This window comes from Epinephelus lanceolatus, chromosome 23, assembly GCF_041903045.1.
Source record: "Epinephelus lanceolatus isolate andai-2023 chromosome 23, ASM4190304v1, whole genome shotgun sequence".
Lineage (NCBI taxonomy): Eukaryota > Metazoa > Chordata > Actinopteri > Perciformes > Serranidae > Epinephelus > Epinephelus lanceolatus.
The window spans coordinates 31,975,501-31,996,597 of record NC_135756.1 but is presented as its reverse complement, the minus strand read 5'-3'; the positions used below and the strand labels follow the sequence as shown (position 1 = coordinate 31,996,597).

The 21,097-nt window shown below is 39.6% G+C and overlaps 1 long non-coding RNA gene across 2 annotated transcripts in view; it reads right to left on the bottom strand.

The window, feature by feature from the left end:
- Positions 1 to 14,665: 14,665 nt before the first annotated feature.
- LOC117249087 (uncharacterized) overlaps positions 14,666 to 21,097 on the bottom strand; it is a 55,226-nt gene continuing 48,794 nt past the window's right edge. Inside the window, exon 5 of one of the 2 annotated variants that reach the window (XR_004500955.2) lies at positions 14,666 to 14,751. This is a non-coding gene — a long non-coding RNA (uncharacterized LOC117249087). The remainder of the gene's footprint in view (positions 14,752 to 21,097) is intronic. The other variant, XR_004500954.2, reaches the window with a different exon arrangement.

The window sequence follows — 21,097 nt, the reverse complement described above, 5'->3', positions numbered from 1 at the left end:
AATTGCTCTGGCTGCTGTCCTGAGTGTTTGGTGTGGGAGAAGTATCAGCTTCAGAGACACTGGGGGAAACAGGAAGTTACATTGGGCTGGAGTGGGGCATATGTGACTGTGTTTGCATTGAAGAGGGTCATTACTGTGAGACTGTGCTTCCTCTGCTCTCAACCGTCTGTGCCTGTTATCTGTTTGAGAGCTTGGAAAAGCAATTAATGATTGACTCCCAGGACGAGGATTTAGGGGGACCAAGCAAATTGATTATGTGCATAATGCAATGTAATGTAGCTTAAATGATGGCTGTCTGGAGACTGTGAGGACGGAGTGGAAGCTGTCATCTGGAAGGCAACAGAAGCCCAGCAGAAGCTAGCTCTAGAGTTGGTAATTAACTTTCTGTTGGTTCAGAAACACTGACACAAATGAGCACAGAACCTTGTGATTGGCACTTTGAGCTGTTAACTAGCTGAGTCACACATGAGCTGATTTCCATATATATTTACTGCTGAACTTCATTTCACGCTGGCTAGCTAACTGTGTTTGTTAATCCAACAGCATATTTTCCAAAGAGGATTTCTAACACTTTTATCACTTTGAATGTGTCTTCAAATGAAAAGGCAGACTAACAGGTCCAACATTTTGCAGCCGATCCAAAACAAAACCTAACCCAGCAGTCTGAAATCAAAAATCAGACACCCATTCTGGAAGAAACCTAATTTCAGTTAGACGTGGTCTTTTTTGGAGGCTTAAGGCTAATTTGTCTAATCCTAATGGTGGTTAACCCAAACCCTAATGGAGAGACAACAGTACAGTCATTAGAGCAGCAATATGCCTTCCTCTATGCATTTAAAAATACATACCCTTTGTCTGCAATTATTATGAGTGCTGATGTATACGATAATTACCAGATTTGTATGATAATTTAATTCAGTCATTTTAAAAAGTCGTTAATGTTTGACAGAGTAAACATTACTAATGGTGTTGCCTTCTGAGGCTGCAGATTTATCAACACGTCCTGCTGCCTTGAAATGACTTTAATAAGCTGAAGGAGAAGGATTCATGGAAAAGTGCAGACCAACTTACTGACGTTTAACCTTAAAGCCCTGTTTCCACTGAGCAGTATGGTACAGTACAGTACAGTTCAATACGCTTTTTCCTGTTTCCTCTGTGATAAGCTGTGGATGGTATCAATAGAACCATTCCTTACAGTCCCCATTTTTGGTCCACCCTCTGTTGGGGTACCTAGCACACAGATCAGGTACTAAAAGGTGGAGCTGTGAACACTACAGACCGTAGCAGACGGTCACTCTGCTCAGGGCTGAGTTGTGGCTGATTTTGAGGCTTATGTAACCACTGTTCATACCATGGAGAGATTAATTAGTAAACTGTAACTATAAAATGAAAGGATATTTTGTTGCCTCTTGCAGCAGCTGCAGTCAGAGAAAAAATAACTTCATTCATTGGGCCGATTGCCAGCAACCTTGAAGGTGGATGATATGAATTAAGTATAAATTGCATGCAAGTCCATGTAGGGCAGCAGGGGTGGTGGATGGCTCAAACAAACACAAGACTATTCATCAGGAGACTGCTGTTTGTGTCCCTTGTGAAACCAAAAGTCAATGTAGTACGTGACTTTACAGACTTTACGCAACTTAATTTAATTTAAGTCCCATTCGTAGTTATTTTAACTGAAACCATAACTTTTAAAAAATAAATTTTTAGTTTTTCTAAACTTAAGCAAGCGTTTTTCATTTTATTAAACCTAACCAAACTGCAACTGTTTCACAACAAAACTGCAACTGTTTGTAATAGACTTTGCATGTTATTTTCGGTAATAATCCAAAAAAAAAAAATCCCATAGGCTTTTTGACAGAAAAACATCATCTCTGGCGGACTCTATTAGTAGTTGGTTCATGGACATGAACAGTTGGTGGCACTAATTTAAATAAAAAACATAAAATGGTGACTGAAGTGGTGACTTACGGGCTCAGAAACTTGCCTGGAACGCAGCATTAGTGTACTGTTTAGCTGTAAAATAAGGGGGTGTAAACATGCTGCATCTTTAACCGCCTGGAAAACTTGAGGTTGGGCAGTGGATGCTACTCTTGTGCATTATCTGTGCCAGCTTTAAGAGCGCTGTGGCAGGTTGCATCTATCAAGCGCCATATGATATAGCCTACTTACCTGAAATCCTGAGTGCAGGGTTGATTTTTCTCCCAGGCGCTGTTTGTGTGTTAGCCTATTGTCTGTGGGACAGATGTAAAGCTCTGGCAGCTCTGCCATTACAAACAATGAATTTTCGGACACGAAAAAACACGGCATTTGGCCTGTAAGAAAATTTGTAACCAGGCCACCATGTCGAATACATTCAAACCAAAACCAAGCACTGTCCACCAGCTGGTGCACACTTTCTAAAACTTTCTAGCAAATGCCAATAGTACATGATTTTTTTCCACAAACCATCTGTCTCATATAATCTCATGTAATATGTGGATATTGTGATAGTTTCAGCAAATATAACGAAAAGTTATTTTCCTAAAATAACTGTTGCTTTAGTAAGAGAGGACCTCACATAGAGTCCTTGTTTTTTAAAGAAAATGCTAAATTCGATGCAGAATCATCTCAAAGTCAGTTGTTTTTTTCACTGTTGTAGGTTTTTTTTTGTTCACACCAGTGCTGTCAGAGCAGTTTGTCTTTGGGGTTGGACTGTGAATCAAACCTTTGTTGTCAGTTCATCTCCTGCCTTAGTGCTGGAGAGAGAGACCAGCAGAGTGACTGTCTCATCTGAACGATGACATCTCTCTCCTCAATATTTGGAATTAGAACTTCATCATTCTGTTTAGTTTAGAGTCCAGCAGCAGCAGCAGCAGTAGTCTCCCATTGGCCTGACAGTTTCTATTAGAATAAAATGATTAGAGTAGCGCAGCTAAAAGCTATACAAAATCACTCGTGTTTTTCTCTCCACTGAATGGTTACCGTGGAAACAGAAGAAAGACCTGTTTATTCAGCTGCTCATCCAAGGTCACGTTATTTAAAAACCATCCAGTTGTATGCATCTCGTGAGGTTAAGTGTGTGTTGTTATGAATGCAGCTTAATGATGCTAATCACTCGCACAGCGCACTCACCAAGAGCAATCATGTTGTGTGATCGGCATAATCGCTTTCAATCTGTGTCATACTCACTGTGTGGAGAAAGAGCTCCTCTTTTTGTTTCCACCTCTTTCCTCCACCATCTTTTCTCATCTCCTCTCTGCTCTTGGGGGAAGGGGTCTCTGAGGAAATATCAGTTTGTTGAAGAGGCCATGTTTTCAGTCCTGTATGATACACAATGTGTGTGCTGTCATCTCCATCAGCTGTCAACTGCTCGGTTGGCAGGTTGAACAAAGGACAGGGTTTGATAGGACATATAAAAGATCAAGTCAGGCCAGCTTTTTCTCCACTGTGTTTTTCTGCAGATCACAAATGTTACATTTGTACATTTCATATGTATCATATGAACAATTCTCAAGTGACATACTGTAATATATGAGCTGACTTTGTCATCAGGAGGTGGAGGGGATGTTGGATGGCGTGACACATAGCTGCAGACTGCTTTTACAGAGACATCTCTTTGGTTTTTTTGTATTAGATTATTTTTTCTGCATTTTTACCTTAATTGATAAGAAAGCAGTAGTTTGACGGGAAAGGTGGGAGAGAAGAAGCAGCAAAGGGCTGGAGGTCTATAAGGTATGCTACAAAGAACTCAGCCTATATGGGGCACACCCTCCACCAGGTGAGCTACAGGTTGCCCCTAATGGTGGCTTTTTAACCACCAAACATGGGTGTTTTTTAGCAATACATTGCTGTGTTTTTATTGGGGAGAGTACCACAAAAAGTGTTCAATATTCCCCCAAAAGTGGTTATTTTAAGCCAAATTGTAATCTTTTTCTAACCATAAGCAAGTGTTTTTTGTGGCAGAATCTAACCACAGTGTTGTTGAAAGATAATGTATCTGACATAGCACATAGATCAGTTTTAACTCTGAATTCAATTGTGTGCCAACATAATTTTCCTGTATTTGCCTCTGACAAGGAGGATATATTCTTGGTTCAGTTTGTTTTCTATTTTTTTCTGTTTGTCAGCAGGACAATGGAAAAACTACTTGGTGGAGGGATGAAGCATCCTCAAGAAAGAACCCATTAAATTCTGGAGTAGATTCGAATCAGGGGGCGAATACACAACTTATTTTTCACTCACAACATTGCGTGATGGCACTAGGCTTTGGCAGAGGTCTGCTCATGTTTAAAGCATGTTTTCTGGTGGCTAAAATTGAATCGTTGAAGGGTTGAAATATTTCAGAATTTGGCCACATTACACATTAAAGTGCATGTACAACTTTGGTCTGGTCTTATAGATGCAAACATTGACAGACAACATCTATCATCTGTCCAACAATTTGGTCAAAATTTTCACTCATACATATGAAATATTAACATACTATAATCTAATCATGTAGTAAAATTTACTGAGCATATTTGCACTCTACCACCACTCTAGCTCCACTGTTAGGCTGATGGGATACCAGAAAATTGAATGGGTAGTAGTGCTGCACAATTCTGGAAAAAATGAGAATCATGATTTTTTGGCTTATAATTGAGATCACGATTCTCTCACGATTTTTTTCAACATAAAGATATATTGTGCTTATTTCCTGATACAAAAGGAAAAGTAACAAATATGAATAAATAATAAAAAAATATCATTAAATAACAAAGCCTATGATTGTGCCTGATACAAGAGACACAAGGCACATAATCTCTGGTCAGCAGAGAGGGAACACTCCTGTTTTAGCTTTAGTCTCTTGTCTTCTCTTACAGCTTTTCAACAATTTTAACAATAATATCAATGTTGAACAACATTTTTCTGAGGTAGGTATTCCAGGCCTGGAATTAAGTCAAAATTAAACATTTCAACACCATTCATTTGACAGCAGTATTCACCTAACATAGCCTACATATCTTTAATTATATAATTATTTATATATCTCTATGTATATTTTTACTTAAATCCCCAATATTTTATTTGCCTTTAAAAAATCCTCTTCCTTCATTCATTTTGACAATGTTTATCATATTGTATTATATGTATTAATTCACTACAGGATCAAAAAAAACAAAAAAACAAACAAAAAAAAACCATTCTGGTGAACCCTGCAGCAAAGTGAGCCCTCTTCCTCAGAGAGGATCTTTGCCTCCCACTTTGTTCCTGGCGGCAGAGCAGAGTGATCCGTCTTTCTTCGAAGAGGATCTTTGTCCCATGAGAGCAGGCAGCTGTTCTCCGTGTCCGCAGTGTAAACAACTTTCGCTGGCGATTTGACAGTCACTAGAAGCACATTATGACCCTTTGTAAAAGTTTTTGTGTGGTACCTGTGTTGTACATGAGTTAACATTAGCAGCTAAGGACTGAGAGGCTGTCCGGTATGTGTGTGTGTGTGTGTCTGTCTGAGGAGTGTCAGTACGTTAACTTGCTGTAGCCTTGCTGTTCGTCATGTTAATGTTATCGTCGGCAGCCCTGAATAGTTTGTAAAGCTTTAGCATAGTTAGTTAACACATTTGTTATCGGCCCATATGTTTACTGCTACAGAAAATTAATAAATCTCTGGTTTATTTGCACAACGTCGCCTCTCTGCCGTCTTTTATCACGCTTGCTAACGCTAAGTTAACTTTACCAGCAGATCTGTATGAGGTATAAACTGAGGCTACAGTGAGCAGTGTGTTTCCCCCCTCTCGCTGCTTTCCAAACTGCCGGCTGGCTGTCGCTCTGCATCACGTGGTATAACGCTGCGTCGTTGGGAGCCTTGTTTTCATGCAGATGATGTCCCGACTCCTGGCACAGGCGGGGCAGCAGAATCGCCGTCATTGAAAAATTAGATCTCATATGCATATGAATTGAGATCATGATTTTATTACGATTAATCGTGCAGCCGTAATGGGTAGACTACCATGAAATGTACCTTGCACATTGGTGGTCTTCAGAGGGTCCATTTTGGTGGTTTTTCTCTAGCATCAGCCTCAAGCTTGTCAATCAAAAGGATGAAACCTGCTGATTTTGGTAATGACGCAAGATTAGTTTTGGAATGTTTGGTAAACTGTAACCTTAAAGGATAATTTAGGCAATGTTCTGTATATTCCAGCCCATTTTCATGCCCAGGTTGTCAAAAACTGACGCTTTGTCTTACTCTTTGGTGTGTTATATTGACACCAAAGTCACACTGTAGTGTCCTTATGAGACACACTGGGCTTTCAGCTAACTCCCTAGTAAACCTCTCTGCAGCAATACCTGATGCTGAGAGCAACTGACGTAGTATAAAGAGAGAAAGTCGGGGGAAGGTGGGAGGGAGGGGAGGTGGATTGGTCTAACAAAATTGGACTTTTACCCAGCAGACCACAGATAGTGTCCTGTGTGAAACCAAAGGTCAGTGCTGTTTTTAACATAACCTTGCGTAACCTACGTACCTACATCCTGTTTGAAACTGTTGTTGCGATGTAATGTTACGTAATTTACATATGGTTATTGTGCACTGACCTCATGTAACAAATGTACTGTTTTTAACCAAAAACATGATTTGTTTTAAACCTAACCAAGTAGTTTTTTGCCTGAACATAACGCAACCATTGCACAACATTAACCACGTCTTACAATGTGTTTCAGCTGTGCGTCACAAAGACATGTTAAGAGTGTTTCTTCTTGTCAACAAATCCCATGAACAGAGCCAAACCCAAAGTATTAACTTACAAGTATATTGTGTTTCAAAGCCTAATGGAAAAAACACATTAATGAGCCACACCGTTGCACTGGGTGACATGTGTCTTCATTATCATGATTACACACACTGTACATGGTTCCTGCACATTTTCGTGGACAAAATTTCAAACTTTCCATGACTTGTCAATGACCTATAAAAAATTTCCATGATCATTCACAACATGTAACACAAACAGAACTGTATAGTTTACTTCATGCCAAGTATTAAATATAATATGGAAATGAACCAGAATGCTTTGCCTTTTCCAATAGCTAAAAGTCATGTTCATATTCACTTCAACTACAGGCACAGTCAATACATTGCCCTTAAAAAATATAACAATGGTTATATTATAGAACAGGCACTTTGGCACTGGTCTTCAACCATGAGGGAAAACTGACCCGATTGTACAATCAGTGCATTCTCCATACATTTAATTATAAAATTGTGTCTGGATGCAAGTCTGAAAATCTTTGCAGCAACTTAAGTATGTAGGCATGTGCTATATAAGCCTTTCAGTACAACCAATCAATATACTTTAAATTAATATACCCAGTAAGCCTTTCAATACAGCTAATAATTAGCCTAATTCCAATGCTGTCTTAACACAATGCTGACTACAGCTGCAATTTAGCTATTAGCTAATACTGTTCAGATATGTTTATCGCCAACTTTTTCTGTGCAAATTAACAAATCGGACTCACTTAACATGTCGGTTACCATTAGGATAAACGGGCTGCATATATACATTGCCACTCCAAGTGCACTCTGGTTTAGTTTTGACCCTTCTGTTATCCAGAGTGTTCAAAGTGGAATCTGGACACTATTTGAGGCTGTGTGCAGATATGGAGCAGTAGGGGTCCCAAAGTGACAGCCAACAGTTCGGTTGGCCCACTGGTTAATTTATTCAAAAAGAAGAATGCTTTTAACTTTGAACTACCACACTCTACTTTCAAAGCAGGGCAGTTGAAACAAAATTAAAGTGTACATTGGTGCCAGCTGAACACCCTACGCTGCTCAATCTAAAAAAATGCAGTAACATTTAAAAGTTGTATTTGGGGAAGCAGAGAGCCTTGTCTATATACACAGATTGATGAGATATTGGGTGTTTTGTGTTTTATCAGTTAGATAAGGGATCATTTTTTTCTCATGGTTTTGCACAGTACTCTAATCTACTCTGGTAAGATGAGTCAATAAAAGTGCATATATAGTATATTACATCGATGGGCAGCTGTAGCCTCTATGACTTTGCTGTCCAAATTTATAGTTGCACTTTATTCACCAACTAACTCAGATTCTTACAGCCACAAGGATGATATACCTGCATAATGACTGTGGATAATAAGCAGGCCTGAAGATTTATTTAACACAGTTAATTCTTTGAAGTGGTAGTGCTCTTTTTCACTCCTATTGAGAATTTGTCTCTAATGTTGGGAACAAGCGTGCATAATAAAGAATGATACATCAAAACAGCAACTAGATTTAATCTCTTGCAGGCAGAGCTTTAATTCCACCATTGAGGGATATTAAGGTTGTGTTGTAATTCTTTACACATCATACCAAAACTAGGAAAATTGTCATTCAAATTTTGTAAGTGCAAATTGGTCGAATGTCAAGTAGGATAGTGTGTAAATGTAGAGCTAGCTGTCACCAAAACATTGAGGTTGCCACATAATTTTGTGCAGCTTCACCCACAGAGCAACAGCCCTGTCTAAGGACAATTTTGGTGATGCTAGCAGCATGGCTCAAAGGTCCATCTGTTGGTTGGTTCGTATGTTTTCAGTCTTTCAGTTCACACTGCATTATCTCAACAACTGTGGGATGGACTACCATTAAACTTTGTCTAAACATTTAAGATCCTTAGAGCATGAATCCCGATGAATTGGGTGGTTCCCTTTTTTCCCTCCAGCACCACAAGCAGCTAACATTTATTGTTTATTTATTTGATAGGGACAGATACATTAACATAGAGAAGTGCATGGCAATTATCCAATGCAATGTATCACAGCATTTGTAGCTACTGCTAATTTCCAATGCCCGTATCTAGAAGGGCTTTTAAAATAACAAACATAAAACATAAAAACACATTCACAAAAGATGAAGTTTAGCAAGGCGGTACATCCCGTTGACCCTACAGGCCAATCCTGTCGACCTTGTTGGTCAATAGAAGTTGTTGGCCTGGAACGTCAACAAAATGCACAACCCGCCAGCATACACAAAAATACATAAAATACAAATATATACAGTACACATACATACCTACCCTCCCCCGCCCCTACACATGACTTAGTTTAAAGTTTAAAATGGTGACAGTTTTGGTCTGTTTTCAGTTCAGTGGGCAGTGCATTCCAAATATTAACTCCCTTTATAGAAAAGGACGTCTGGCCAAAGGAGGTATTCCTGTATGATAACTTTACAATTCCCAGCAGACGAGTTCCTAGTGGACAGTCCAGAGGCCTGCAATGGTCGCACCATGTCGCAGAGAGCCTGAGGAGCCTGGCCATGTAAGCACTTACATATAAGATTAGCATTAGCAAATGTAATGTAGTTGTCAAAACTTGACATGTTCAGGCTCCTCAGGATGTGGCAATGGTGCGATCTTATCTGCCTTTTGTCCAATATTTTTATTGCACGGTTGTACAGCCTCTCTACAGGTTTAATCACTGATGAACTTGCCTGCGACCATGAGGTAACACAGTAATTGAAGTGTGAAAAAAATCATTGCATGCATATATATTTTAGCTGCATCAAATGTTAAACCATCTCTGATTAATCTAAATGCATACAATTTGACTTTCACATTACTTATGATTTTTTTTAACATGTTTATCAAACTTCAAGTGAAGGTCCAACATTAGACCAAGATATCTGACCTCAGAAACTTGACTAATTGGCTGACCATTGATCTGTACATCTAGTTCTGTTGATGTGGGCCGTCTTCCAGAGGAAAAACATATGGACACTGTTTTTTCCACATTAAGTGTCAAGCATGAGTTTTCAAGCCAGCTGGCTATTGCTTCCAAGTGCTTTGACAGTTGGTCTGTGACTGATTTAACTGATTTTCCATGAGTGTATATCACCGTATCATCCGCGTACATCTAAAGACCAGCCCCAGAACAAGATTCAGGGAGGTCATTTATGTACAAACTAAAGAGTATCGGTCCTAGCACCGATCCTTGTGGAATTCCTGTTTTACTCTTCATGTATTTGGCTTTTAGTGAGATTGCTGTTGGATAGATAGCCATAGAGGTTTGTAGACATTCCTGGTGCCCTGATGATGAACCCTGATAACTATGGGGAACCTCTGATGTTTCCTTCAGTGCTACCATGATGTTGACATGTTGTTCTGTGGGAAATGTATCCCACTACTGGATGGATTGACATGGATTGGAATTTTGAACACACAAGATGAATTGTAATTACATTGGTGATCCCTTTAGCACCATCTGCAAATCAAAATCTCATCTTGTTAAGTATACTTTGGTTTATAACTAAATATCTGCAAAACGAATGGCATTCCATTCACATTTTTTTTTTTTTTTTTTTTTTTTACTTTTTGCACAAAGCATAAAGTAAAGCTAATGGAATTCCATTCACATTAGCTTTACTTTATGCTTTGTGCAAATTAGCATGCTAAACTGTAAGTGGGCATGGTAAACCTTAAAGCCTTGGTAGATTGCATATCTATCACCTGCGAAAAAGCCTAGTTACAGTGACTGTGTTAGATGCCACTGCCATCTTCTATCCACATATGGCTGTTGGTAGGATGCTAATGTCAAGCCTTGATGATCATCTTTTACTTTTTTTACAGTTTCGAAATTCACCCATGACACTTCAGCCTACCTGTACCTGTCTCTGTTGGAATGTAGGCAAATGTGGTTAGAATGCAAGCAGTGCCCATGACAGTGTCAAGTCCCCCTTGAATTCTGCCTCTAATGTCCCACAAAAAATATACACAGACTTGGCATGTGCAGACTCACAGTTTTAAGATATCCTAAAACCAACATTTTCCTTGATTTGACACACACTAGTAGATCTAAAATTCATTTTAATAGGTGTGGGTCAAATTTGACCATGAACAACCTCACTTGTACAAAAGTACATTTTTTAAAGGTTTTCATTTTTGCACATTTTGGATCACTGTAGGAAAGTCATAGTTAACATAGTAATGTTAACATTACTAGTAAGTGGAAATGCACAGATATGCTACAGTAGGCTAACGTTAGCCATTAGCAACTGGATGCTGTGTTGTCATCCTCTTCACATCACAGCACCATGAATTGTTTGTGTATACACCACAGAGCTTACCAGATGATGCAGCCTCCCTGTCTACTCTATGTAGTGTTAGCCTCTTTAGCTCAACACCAGCGTCTTATGTGTCCCCATTCATCCATGTCTCAGTGAACACAAGGACACAGCAGTCCCTCACTCCTCAGTGAGTGGATCTCCATTGTCGGATGTAATCCATTTTGTGTCCTGCGAGCGGACGTTTGCCAGAAGGCCGCTGGGAACAGCTGGTTTGATGGGGTTAGCTGTTAGCAAAGAGCTAACCCCCCCGCTTCCGCGTCCTGTCACAGCGCTGCCGGCGTCTTCCCTTCGGGACAGCTCCAGGTGGAACCATGGTCATCTCAGGTTATTGGTTTATATCCACAAGTGTCCCTGTTACTAGTTTATATCCATAAGCATCCCTGTTACTAGCATATTTGTTGTCTCACAGTCTCGGGTGGAGGGTGTGGGATGTTACGTGAGCGGTTACGTCTGTCGGAGGCCTCCACGTTGGGGCGCCATGTCATTGGTCCGACATCCCATTGGTCCGACGTCCCTTTGTTTTGATATGTGATTATACTAGGCTATACTGTATTTGTGTACCATAGAGCATCAGCAAACGCAACAAAAGTAGGCTACTGGTCGAGATACATTTGTCATAGAGAGGAGAGAATGAAACACCATAACCTCCTGTTATTAACTCTGGGGTCCGGGTTGTGTGGGGAGCTCTCCGCGGTGCTGAACGGCTCCCGGTGGGTGTATTTCTGCCTTGATGGTGCGCCGCGACCAGCTCTGGGTCAGCTGGGAAAGGCTTGAGGCGAAGCAGGCTCACGGCTTATGTGTTTGCATTCGGTCCAAATGCAGTCATTGGTCTGAGTTTTCTTAGAACCATATGAGAATGGTATAATTATGAGTTTTCATCTGGAATTCACTTACATTTTAGTGTGCCATCAGCTTATTAATAGCATTTTAACCTAAACAAAGAAAAGTGTAAAATTTCCAAAAAGGTAAGTATTGCTTTAAATGCCAAATCTGGTCAGATTTGACCTGAACAATGTGTTAAAGAGTTAACACATCCTCATCATTGAAAAGCACTGATGTGGCAGCATCAGATGTCTACATCATCTCGTAATGATCAGTGCTGGATTACACTGATTGCATCAATTAAACATTCAGTATCAGACTCAACATCGGCTGAGAGTGACTAGGTTGCTGTCTGTCCTCTAACTGCTGCTCAAGTGTTCAATTTACACCAAAGGTGCAGAGGGACATCCTTAAATTAACAACACAATTTCAGGATACCAGTATTGACTCAAAGCAAGAGGAGCAGGTCAGGAACACGCTGATTGAATCAGTATGGGAAAATCTCTGCTGGCTGCTCCTCTTTTATCTGCGTAATGGAGTTAACCATCTTTTAACCTCTTCACAATGTTAATTTATAGTTTGAATCATAGTAAGCAAATTATGCATGAGGCCAATGCCTTTCGAAGAGATAACTACAAGAAATGATTCTTCGCTGAATCTAACTGATCTTTATTCATAATGGCTTTTTGCCTTATGGTGATAACTGAGTGGGGGCCTCGCATTAACCTATAATTTTTTATCATGGCATTACTGCCATTAAGCACATGAACTGATGCAAAATGGGTCCGTGTATCATTCGTTCATTCCATTTTCAATTTAAAATCAAAAATCAAAAAACGGTTTGTTTTTTCATTATTCGTTTAATAATCAAATTCAAAAATACAAAAAAAAAGGTTTGTTTTTCTTATTTTTGATTTTATGCTCACATCAAAAATAGCATATCGAAAAATGGGCCATGATCAAAATTTGATTTTGATTTTTCATTTGATCCAACTTGCGTGACCCGGAACTATTTTCTACAGAAGCGCATTGCATTCACTGGATAAAAAAAAAAATTAGACACCTTATCTCGTAATTACACAATTAATAGCCTAATTAATTATATATGTGGAAATAGCCTGTGCTGTCCTTTGTTAACCATTTCACATACAGAAGTTACTCATTTCAATGCCGCTGCCACAGAGAAGGGGGTAAAATAATTGATCCATGAGTAGCTGCAGTGCGCAACAACAACCAGCAGGTGGCACATGTGGGCAGTTGAGATGCAGCGTCCAACTGAAACTGTTAGAGAGAGAACTGAGAATTAGCAGTACTGTTATATTTTCTGCTGGACCTGTACAGTATACTAACTTGTTACATAGTCTTAATTTCATAAAGGACATTTATACTATGATAATTCCACAAGGGTCAGTGTTAGGTCCCCTGTTTTCCTAATGATCTCCCTCAACAGTGTCATGATGTAGAACTGCAAATGTATGTATGACATATAGGGTATTTATGTGTATCCGCTCGCTAAATTGTGACATTATTTTATGCATATGCTATCGATTTTGTATCCTTACAGATACCATACAGAAGCCCCCCATTCAATTTAAAGCATAACTGATTTGAGTAAAGGCACGAGAGTTGGCAGTTACACCTAGAGTAAAGCTACTGAAGACCAGCAAAATCACTGTTTGTTTTCATTTATTCTTTCAGGTGGGTAAATGTCACCTAAGCACCTTCAGATTTTATCAATAGTGTACCCTTAATAGATAACTTGTTTATATGGTTTGTATTGTGCTTCGTGATATTGTTTGAGGGAACTGTAACGTAAGGTAACTGCATACGAGTGGATGCAACTGTCACTAATGCTAGTGTAGTTCCTCAGGGATTTAAGCTGTTATTACTTTCATTTTGACAATCTAACCTGTGACAACACATTAGCTAAGGCTGTAAGGACTGTAACTGTTGGTAGCTGTCGTTGATTTTGTTTAAATATGTTGAATTGTAATTTTATGGGTTATTGTTTGTTGGACAATTGAGCTTAGCTAACTAACACTAACGTCAGCTGTCACTTAGCAACGATAAACATTCACGTATGGGCTAATACGTGGTTGCAGTGCAGGCAGTTATTTGTGACAGTGTCAAGGTCCTGCTTGACCCTTGTCACTGCTGTCTCATAACGGCCAACTTTTGCCTTAAATACCTCCTCAGTTCTCCTTTTATATTCAAAATTTTGACAGTTTTTTGATGAAAAAATAAAGAGTGTTAGAGTCATGAATAAAATGGTCAACCCAATCTAGTTGTAGTACATGGTCAAAAGTATATGGGCACCAAACTTATATGATATATGATAGCTGAACATGTCATTCCAAAGGCTTGGCTATGACAGTCTCCAGTCTTTTAGTTTCCAACAGATGTTGACTGATAAGGGTGATGTTGGCTGATAAGGTCGAGTCGAGTCATGGTCAAAAAGTAGGTCCAGGTCCATTCTGAATGAACTGCAAGTGACTCTGAAACTTGTCAAGTTTGTAAAAAAACACACTTTATTTTTAAGTACAGTGAATTTCGGGCACAGAGCTTTCATTTTGAAGTGCTGTTTCCTGCTGTAGAGTGACTGACTAATGGACAGCTACTTAACAAAGACAGCAAACTAGCTCGACGACATGGCCAAGTACAAGTATGACGCTAAATGTCTAAATGGAGAAATCTGGACCCCTTGGCTGGACCAGTTAAGAACCACTGGTCAGATGTCAGTCAGCGCTCCAGGTCATCCCAAAGGTGTTGGATGGAACTGAGGTCAGAGCTTTATCCGTTAAAGTTTTTCCACGCTGAACAAACTGGGAACCACTTCTTCGTGGAGCTGGCTTTGTGTCATGTGTAAACCAGGAGAGAGACAAACACAAACTGCTGACACAAAGTTGGAAGAACACTGTTGTCTAAAATATTATTGTAGGCTGCAGCATTAACATAACCCACTATTACACTTAATTAACCCAAACTAGAAAAAAAGTGCAGGGTGTCCACTACTTTTGGCCATAGAGTGTATTTATGTTCATATATATACCAGTAGGGTGTGCTGCCACATCATACCCGAATGCCATATAAGAAGTGCTGCCATGGGAAGACAAATCAGTGCTAATAACCAGAAGTAATACAATGTAAATACATGAGGTATAAAGATATAAAGATGGTCTCAGTGCTGAAATAAACTAAGTTTTATTTTATAGAGTAGATTTCTGTGAATTCTCAGAATCACCCCAGTGGTACCAACACTACACTGTCCCGAGAAACTGAGTGGATAAATACAGTGGAGCATAAATGTCGTATACTGCAGAGAGAACAATGATGGAGTGGGGGTTATGCAAACAAGTGCGTGCAGGCGCAGCGGGAACACTTAATTCCTTCCCTTTAAGACATCTCCATTCACACTCCAGCAGCTTAATGCATTTCTCCACAGAGATGGAAAGAACTAAATTAAACATCTGTCATTCTGTTCAAATGCTGGAGTATCGGCTGGGGGGAGGTGGGGTAAATTCATGCGTGCGTGGGGTGGAAGAGTGTTTTATAACTACACCTATGAGGACCAAATTCCTTTGTTTATCTTTGTTTAGTGACATTGAAAGTTTAGAATATAGAATTGGAATGAAGAGTAGTGATGTTGGCATAGAAATAAAATGAGTTTAAAAAACACTGCGCTGTTCGCCATGACTAGAACAAAAGGAAAATGGCAATTGTTATTCATTGTTATAAAGAACACCATTTTGGTCTGTTCTTACATCAAGAGTGAATGCACAGTGGAGTTTACAGTTTGTGCACAAATAAATGCTAAGTGGAGCAACAGGGGTTTGCACTGCAGTACCAACGCAACAAGAATTAAAGACCCCTTGTGCTTTTTGACCACAGTCCAGAAGCAGAGGCAGAAATAGCCTTAATTGCCTTGTTAACTCATTGTAAAACATACTTTAAACTTGACAGAAGCAACAAAACAAAAAAAGGCTCACCAAACCATCTAAGTTAGTCTTGTTAGTGATCTCGTTAATTACTCCTCTTTTCCTTTTTTTTTTTTTAACTCCTCTTTTCCAACAATCACAAGCTCAATGTAAACCTTTAATTTATTTAATTAGATGTAACAAATTGCCATATCTCCATGCCGTGTATTCCTATGCTCTGGCTGAGCAGTGGCTCTCACTCCTTCTGAGGCGGCTACAGGACCTCACATTTCAATGAACATGAAATTTTTAAAAAAAACCCTATTTTCACACAGCAGCCCTGTGTTCCCTTCCCTTGTGCAACAAAATGTTAGTTTGGTTGGTTAGGTATAGAAAAAAAAAAACATAATGGTTTGGCTTATTGTTCATATGGGAAGCGAACAGTAGGCTCCTGAGTGCAGGTCTGGGGTTTGTTGGACCCATCCACCTCCCCTTCCACCCACCCTTTTGGGATGCTCTAGCTCATTATACTACATTGTTACTGAGGGTGTGTCAAACTGACGCCATTTGACGATGTTATAAATTGTTATAAACCTTTTGCGGTGGTATGATACACTGCAAAAGGTGCCTTTTTGTGTTGGTATCTGACACCACAATCATTGACAAAGCGGTAGTATTTGACGAGTTTGGAATGAGTGTAGGCTGGTGTATCTCACTGGCTAGCTCATTGCCTCTGCTTTGCATTGCACACGTGGTGGATACTGCTGATATCGTGACAGCATTTTCGCGGGAACATAATGCTCACGTGATTGACAGTCAGCCAATCATGAATGCTGCTCATGGTTTCAACCTGCTACCAGTTTTGCCTGTATTTTAAAATAAGAGTGCACTGTAATTCAGGGTGAGCTGAATACTCAGACAAAATGAGTATTCGGTACAGTGAATGTACTTTTACGAGTAGGTTTTGAGTAAAATGCCTCATTATCTGTAGTCTTGATGAAAGAAAATAACCCATTTAGTTAGCTGTGTTTAATCTGTTACTTGTGATCAAAAATGGTCTGACAGTCAATCCTGACATGGTGTTGTTAATATCTTTCTAATAAATAACCAATATAGCAACTTCTGATGATACTATAGCAATTTCAGGCCTAAAATAACAACTTCTAGTTATGTCCCACACATTTCTGGTTATGACCTCACTAGGGGTGGGGAAAGTAATTGATTCGTAGATGCATCGTGATGCGGACATTGCCGATTCGGCATTGAAATGTCAATAAAAAATTGTCTAAATGTTTATTGGTAACGTGATGTTGATGGAACAAAGGAGGTGGAACTCAACTGTGAGAGCAGTGCAGCACCTGGACAATCTACGGTCACGTTAAAGTTAATTTGTACTAATTTATCTTCTCATAAGGCAGCGGTTGCAAGCATAACAATTACGTATTGATAATTAATTCATTATTAATTTATTTTAAATTATTAAATTTGTAGGGCGAATGTGAAGTGTATTGTGAATAGTTTCTAAGCCATCACCCTGAGAAGATCATTAATGGAGCGGAGCAGCAATTAGCAATCATGTTAATAAATGAGACCAGCTGACCAACACTCACTGCAGCATTATACAACTTACAGAAACTCTGTGCTGAAGAAAATAACTCAAAAACCCTGCGTTCAGCCCGCTTAGCATCTTGACTTTTCCTGGAGCTAATGTGCAGCAGAGAGACAGCTCCCCACTGCTGGAGACATAACATAAACAAAACAGTGGTGCACTCTGCCTCCCCCCTATCTTGGTATTCTCATACAGGCATGAGACTGTAACATGCTTTTAAATTCATTAATGCAGTTAACTTTTTTTAAATAAAAAGGCTGCCAACCATTTACTATTCAATAGCACATGGTAATTGCATTGTGCAACTGCAGATGGATCTGACTGGTTTAAAGGGTGTGGAAGCATTTTGATTATAAGGTTGAAGGAGAAAATGGGCCTGTACAAGCGTCAGATAGTATGTATGTGATTTCTGTTTTTTAATTATGAATCACTACATATACAGTATGCTGTGTCTTAAAGTAACAAGTAGTCACGCAGTGAATAAAATTAATCCTGTATAGAAATCAAAAATTTTGATGTGTCAATAATCATTTTATCATCTAATCGTAGCCCTCTGAAATGTAATCGGAACCAAATCGCATCTTGAGGTGCCCAGATATTCCCACCCCTAAAGCCCACCCATTCGGAGTTCAAATATGGATAAAGATAATTTAATTGGTGGAACAGATACAAATAATGGTGTACTCACTCATCCCTAAATGCCATGCCAGATAACTTCATTCAGGATTAACAAATCAATCCTCAAACTGCTTTCAAAGAACCAGATTAGGATGAGAATAAACTGAAGCATTACGGCCTGATATCAGCCTGTTAGCCTAAATTAGTTAAACTACCTTTAAAGAACAGGGCCCTGGCTCTACTCCAAAAGTAGAACCAGGGCCCTGGTAGAAGATTATAATGATGGAGATATATCTGATACCTTGTGATTGAAAGGATGTATGTTGCTTTCATGTTTGCATGTAGTCTTGTGTGATGTCACACAAACAGAGGCTGAACCTCTGTCTCTTTGCAGGTGAAAACAGGAAAAATTGACCCTGTGAAGTGGATAAATAAATAAATGCTGCATTTGTGGCCTTGTATATGTGTTATTTTGTTGTAGTTAAAGGAATACCTGAAAATCCAAACAAAAACTTGAAATACATTCATGTGAAATATAAGATTCTAAAGAGTCACATAAAATAAATTCATATCATCCCCATTCGGGGACAAAAATAGTTGCTTGGGAATATTCAAAAAACATCATTCTTCCATAAATTCAGGTCACACAAAAAAATATGTCAAACAAAGACAAATTTTAGAACATGTGTATGCATCAGATTACAAAAAGCTATAAAACTATAGAGTACACACCATATGTGTCTAAACTCACATGGTGGTTTGTGAGGCTGCCCATGTGTAACTACAATCCACTTTGCTGAAAGAGGAGAAAATATTTTTCCTTTAAAGGGATACAATTTTAATTGTTTGACATCCTATATCCACTACAGACATGCTTGCATGTGTCAGCAACACTGAATAAGCAAAATAAATATGACTGCAAAACACTGAGATTAAACCCAGGCTGTAGTAAAAACCACAGGAGGGAGAAGATGAAGTGTGCCCAGCTAGGCGTGACAACTTTAGACTTTTGATGTCACCGGAGCCCTCTTTAACGCAGGCAGCATATGTTAACAGCTCCATGCTTGTTGCATCCGGCCAAGCCTCTGTTCTACGGAGAGCGGCCGAGATAATCCTGAAATAATCTGCTGGGCTCCGCTCCGGCTGCGGCTCAGCCTCCCTGTATCCCCCAAACAGTCACGGCTAAGCAGCTTCCCTCCTTTAAAAGCCAGGGCTGGATCTCAGGCAGGAGCAGGTGTGAGTGATGGATCACAGCCAGTATGGATAAGACTCACTAAATTCACACTGCTGATGCAGGATCACTGGAAGGTTCACAGAATGTTTAAATTCACTGGTAAAGCTAGAAAAGCTTTTGTTAAGTGGCAGTTGTGACAGCATTCAAACATAATGACATTACAAGGTAAAAGCAGACAGGTCAAGTCAAGAAACACCAGCAGTCAGACAATCATACAGATTGTAAACATGCCAACACGTCATCCAGATTATCTAAACCACTTTAATTCTATGTCACACGTGTTCACCTCAGATGTTGCTTATAATCCATAACTGCACAGAAAACCTTAGTACCTGTGGGGGGCTGCCTCTTGAGGGTCGGAGATTTGAATCATTAATCAGAGACCCCTCAGTTGACTGAGATTGTTTCAATTTGAGCAGTAATTTGTTCTTTTTTTTTTTTTTTTTTTTTTGCTAGTCAACATGCTGTGCAATGTACTTCTGGGGACATTTTAGTCCCAAAATTTTGCTGCGGAGTGAGGGCTTTTGAGTTTAGGCAGATTTATACTTGTGTGTCAGCTCTATCATAACCTACACCCTTGTGAGCTTTTATACTTGTGCGGTGTTGTGTCTGTCACTCTGCAGTTACACCTCCTAAACACTAGTGGGCGGTGGGGTTTTTGTGAAGTGCTGTAAAGTGTAGTTGATTCAGACCCAAAACACACATTAAACAAGGCCATCCATTTTCGTAACCACTTATCCACTTGAGGGTTGGGGGGGTCTGGAGCCTATCCCAGCTGACAATGAGCAAGAGGCAGGGTACACCCTGGACAAGTTGCCGGACTATCGCAGGGACAACTCACTCACATTCACACATACGGACAATTTAGAGTCACCAATTAACCTATCCCCAATCTGCATGTCTTTGGACTGTGGAAGGAAGCCGGAGTACCCAGAGGGAACCCATGCTGACACGGGGAGAACATGCAAACTCCGCACAGAAGGGCTCCCTCCTGGGATTGAACCAGGAACCCTCTTGCTGTGAGGTGACAGTGCTAACCACCACACCACCATGCCGCCCTAAACATATGAAGGTATTATTGGTGAAAAAGGTTTGAGCACCTGTAACAGTAGAATTTGTAGTTGTGTACAGTGATTTGAATGTGTGTAAGTATGAGTTGTGTACTTGTACAGTGATTTGTATGTGTGTCAGTATGAGTTGTGTACTTGTAGATTTTTTTTTCTCTCCACAAATACAACACAATACATTAACAAATTCTTAATTACAGGTGCACAAATCCTATTTTACAAGTCACAGATTAAAAAACTGACACACTCACATTTTTGCTCCTATTGTTGCAGTTTATTTGGTGCAAAACATATTTGTGCACCTGTATCAAACAATGTGAAGTTGTGGAAGTTGGACAAAATTTGAATATGTGCCAATCTGAATGTGAATTTGTGCAAAAAATATTCAGTGTATGTAAAATAATTTCTCAGGAAATTATTTGTGTTCCTTTAAAACACAAATACAAATCGATAATTACAACTGCTCGAATCTTCTCCACGAGTGACAGATTCTGTTTCCTTCCCCACGAGTGACAGATTCTGTTTCCCTCAACTACAAATCGTGCCTCCACTGAGATATTTGGTAAAAAACTATCTGTGCATTCACTCTATGGAGAAAAAGTTGGGTGCTGATCTGAGATTGACTGATTCCACAACCAATCAGAGGAGAGGGGCTTCTGTCCCACAGTCAATCGAAGGAGAGTGACTTTTGTCTGCATGGCGCAGTGAGAAGGAGAGAAGGCCTGCCGGTGGTGGATTGTTTTCAAACTAACA